The following is a 3,037-nucleotide window of genomic DNA, read 5'->3' on the forward strand; positions in this document are numbered from 1 at the left end:
GAAACTATTGTTCTCACTGAACGCAAATATTTTGTTTACAAAAATGTACCGGTAATCTCATAATTTATTTTGTATGGATCGGTCGAAGAATCAATATAAACATTTGTTCACAAATATTCTTTTAGTAGATTCTAGTATACTTTTGGTTTTGGATAGTAAAAATTTGTGTCTATCCCCTAGCATGCAATATTTATGCATAAAATGAAATATCAGGCTGATTTTTTTAAAAAGTAATTTGTATTTTAATAAAAATGTAATACGATTTCAAAATTGATATCAACACATATGTGTGTCTCAACTTTTCATCAACGATTTTTTTCTAAAACCACAAGAATGAATTCAAATTGGTTTTCTCTCGATTCTATGAAATCTCTATAAAAGAAATGAATCAGCACTCATGTACGTATAGCTAATCGTCTAAGGTATTGAAAATCATAAATTTTGAAAATGCAGTCATGCAGTTTTCAGCAGCTTAAATACAAATCAAATTAAAATCTTAGGTCTTTTAATTCAATTGAACTTACATTTGTGAAAGTTTCTAAATTCAACATCACAACAGTGGATAAGTTTACGATTGCCATTGTTATCGTGAGAATAATAAAGTTTCGTAAATTTATCGGTAATCTCATCCAATTGAATCAAACAAATTGTCGGCCTTTTTTTCATAGCTGTATGATGCCATTTTCCATAATATCAATAAACGAACGCATTTAAAATGGCACTCACGATAAAGATTAAAAGATATAAGCAAAGTGAACTGTTTTTTCGACTTGAAGTTTTACAAAAACATAAATTCCGCTTTGAATATTATTAATTTTGTGTAAACACCAAGAATAAGGACATTTCGTTTCATATGTTCATTTATTTATTTATTTATTAAAGTATGACTTATTATTATAATAGTTAAAAAGAAGTCCATTTTTTATGTCGAGAAAAGTTGAGTGAACTTATGCCAGGTATTTGTAGTAGTTTTTTTGGTTCTCTACCCGTTCCAAGTATTCCTTTTCGATGAGAACGTCAATACATTTCTGTAGGAATAAAACAAAATACATGAGTTAATAAGTTACATTTAAAAAAATATCTTAAATGTTTGCTATGTACCTTGATGACAGGAACTTTGGGCATGAATCGTGTCGAAAGTTGTGTGATTACCTCGCTGACCAACCTTTGATGATCGAGAATTTTACGCATTTTCATAATACGTACAATAGCTGCCTGTATCAGAAGTTTTCGGTCTTCTTCAATGTGCTTATGCGTGGCTTCATCTTCGATCTTCAGTTCGATTTTAAGCGGGATGTTTATGTTGATGCGTGATTTTTTGCTATTAACAAAATTGAATTTAGTATATTATCAATATCACATGAATATGATAAAATAGAATAGAGATTAAACTCACTTTTCGAAAGCCAAAAATAGTTCAATGACTGATTTACCATTCAAGCTGCTTTCATCATCTGAGCACGTAAGCAATTTTGTTTTTAAAAAAATTTGCAAAATTTTGAGCAACTTTTCTTGAGCGATACCTGAAATATTAAGAGGATGAAATTAGTTTAGCACACGACAATTGCACACTGCCACCAAATAAAATGATCGCAGCTTACCAGTGTTTTCACCAAGTTGCTGAACAGTTATGCTGGTTTGTTCGTTAAATTGTAGCAACACAGCCATTTGACAGGCGCTTGCCTGTGGACAAAGTCAAAGAATATTTTTTAAATACTGTTTTAATACTGTGCTTTTGTCAATTCAAATCTTTACCTGCAATGTGTATCGATTTGTGAAGCAATTTGTCACAATTTCACCTTTGCACATATTATACAGCCAGACGAGCTTACGTCCCGAATGAACATCCGCATAAAAATTATTGAAATTTTGGACAGATCTTTCTAGCTCGGGTGGCAAAGGGAAATCAAAGCTTTGACTGAATGGCCATGATCCACTTGACAGAACTTGGATGCTAAAATCGACTTCGCTTGGCACATCGGACGATTTGGTTCTCGCTTTGAATTTATCATTTAGATCCTTGGAAATGCCAATGTCCTGGAACATTCGTTCTAATTTGCGAGTATATTCGTAACCGTAGGCCTGTTTCAATTTTGAAATCATTGATGCTTCGGCATCGTCTGAGGACGATGTGTAATTCACCAATCGTTTTGCCAGCATTTTACTGTAGAAATTCTGAAATACATCTTTGTCTTCGATATATTTGAATATACCAATAACCTGATTGAGAGCATGTTCAAGTTCGGCTTCTTCGAGATTTTTGTTCGATTTTTTTAACACTAAATCACAGTACTTTGCCAACAGTTCTGAACTCTTGCTTGTATTTTTGCTGGTCGTTGTAACTGCATTTCTATTTATGAATTTGCTACATGCCAGCTCCAAAGCAGTTACAAATGCGTAATCATTTTTGAATGATTCCGATACTAGGGCGTTGTATTTCTTATGCACATCAAGTATGGTTTGCACATATACTTTTGGATCCTACAGAGAAACAAACAGTTTTAAATTCACACCTTTCCATTTAGTGATTTGATTTGGTTATAAATTTGGCAAACTTACATTTATTGCAGCATCACCACACTGTTCAATCACTTTTACACCTTCTTTGTGAACGTGTTCTTCCAATATGCTTGCAAATGTGGAATTCAATTTTCAAATTGATGTGTACATACCACTCAATTCGATATTTTCGTTCGATTCCAGTAGCTTCTGTAAATTTGAAAATGACCAAGTTCGCATTTAATTAGACAAACTCATCCAACAGAAGAAAAAAAATGGTTGATTTACCCGGAACCCAGTACGCATTATATCTAACCAGTAAAGTACCCAAAGTGTTACAAAAAATGTTTACTTTCCTTAGTACAGATCGATGTAAAGTGCAGAGAAAATAGGTTTGTGAAAATAAAGGGTGCCCCCCACAGGAGAGCACCCCACCATATCAAAATTTGGTCGGATCAAAAAATAATGTACTACAAAGTTGTTCAGAATGACGAGAGAAATTTTTTAGGACCCCTGCCCTCCAAGTCCCCCCACCCCC

General features: G+C 33.3%; 1 pseudogene; it reads right to left on the minus strand.

The window, feature by feature from the left end:
- Positions 1-911: 911 nt before the first annotated feature.
- On the minus strand, positions 912-2,805 carry LOC116351593 (annotated as a pseudogene).
- Between the last annotated feature and the right edge of the window lie 232 nt (positions 2,806-3,037).

The sequence above is a fragment of the Contarinia nasturtii genome, unplaced genomic scaffold (assembly GCF_009176525.2).
Source record: "Contarinia nasturtii isolate CC-2019 unplaced genomic scaffold, AAFC_CNas_1.1 Cnas_scaffold_5769, whole genome shotgun sequence".
In the NCBI taxonomy this organism is placed as follows: domain Eukaryota; kingdom Metazoa; phylum Arthropoda; class Insecta; order Diptera; family Cecidomyiidae; genus Contarinia; species Contarinia nasturtii.